Source organism: Puntigrus tetrazona, unplaced genomic scaffold, assembly GCF_018831695.1.
Source record: "Puntigrus tetrazona isolate hp1 unplaced genomic scaffold, ASM1883169v1 S000000101, whole genome shotgun sequence".
NCBI classification, from domain to species: Eukaryota; Metazoa; Chordata; class Actinopteri; order Cypriniformes; family Cyprinidae; genus Puntigrus; species Puntigrus tetrazona.
In genome coordinates, this window is record NW_025047778.1 from 1 (window position 1) to 946 (window position 946).

Consider the following 946-nt stretch of genomic DNA (forward strand, 5'->3'; position numbering starts at 1 on the left):
TGTAAGTCTCTCCTGTGCAGAACTAACATAATTACAAACACTTTAATGCATGAACGTTATGGTGTTTTGGTATTTTCTTGTTTAAGTATCCGATGATGAGGAAGATTTTCCAACCTCACGGCCAGATGGAGATTATCTTCTTAACAACAACAACAGCAGCAAAGAGAAATGTGAGTTTTTCTTTTTGTTCAGTTTTTTTTTTTTTGGTGTACATCTTTGATATAAGCACATCCTCTCTTTGCCTAATACAGCAGTTGTTGAAACTGACCAAATTCTTGTGGTCCTTTCTGAGTGCAGCTTTATTCTCTTTTTTTATCATGTATACACAGTAATACATGGTAATGAATGCATAATAATTGATCATCATACATTTCATTTATAATAACTTACACAGCAATGAGCTGCAAAATGCAGTTAGTGGTAGCATCAGTTTGGTTTGTGTAAAGACAAAGTATTTTTTTTGGTGTAAATATTCCATTATGTCTGTGATGGTTGTAAGTAAATAACTTATCAATTATCAAAGGATAAAGTAGTAAGACACTAATACAAATGTAATTACGCAACTGAAGTTCATTCAGAAGTAGAACTTCAGAAGTTTAAATACTTCTGTTATTTGATACTCATTTTGCTTGATTTCCCTCAGTGTTCTCTGTGGACAGCCTCAAAGGATCCTTAGGCATCGATTTCAAAGGTGAAGCCATCACATTTAAAGCTACCACAGCAGGAATATTGTCTACACTGTCCCACTGCATCGACATGTTGGTCAAAAGAGAAGAAAGCTGGCAAAGACGACTTGATAAGGTAGTGTGCAGCTGTAATTAAAAGTACATTTTATCCCCCAAAAAACACCCTGTTATCAGAAAGAGAGATTTTGAAGATGGTAAGATTTTTTTTCAAAAGAAAGTGATGCATTGTAGATCAAATGTATGCAGTCTTATTTAATTTA

General features: G+C 33.9%; 1 long non-coding RNA gene across 1 annotated transcript; it reads left to right on the forward strand.

The window, feature by feature from the left end:
- Positions 1-35: 35 nt before the first annotated feature.
- Positions 36-782, forward strand: LOC122332504. Its single transcript, XR_006248490.1, has 2 exons — positions 36-170; positions 644-782. It is a non-coding gene; the product is annotated as an uncharacterized LOC122332504 (long non-coding RNA).
- The last annotated feature ends 164 nt before the right edge of the window (positions 783-946 follow it).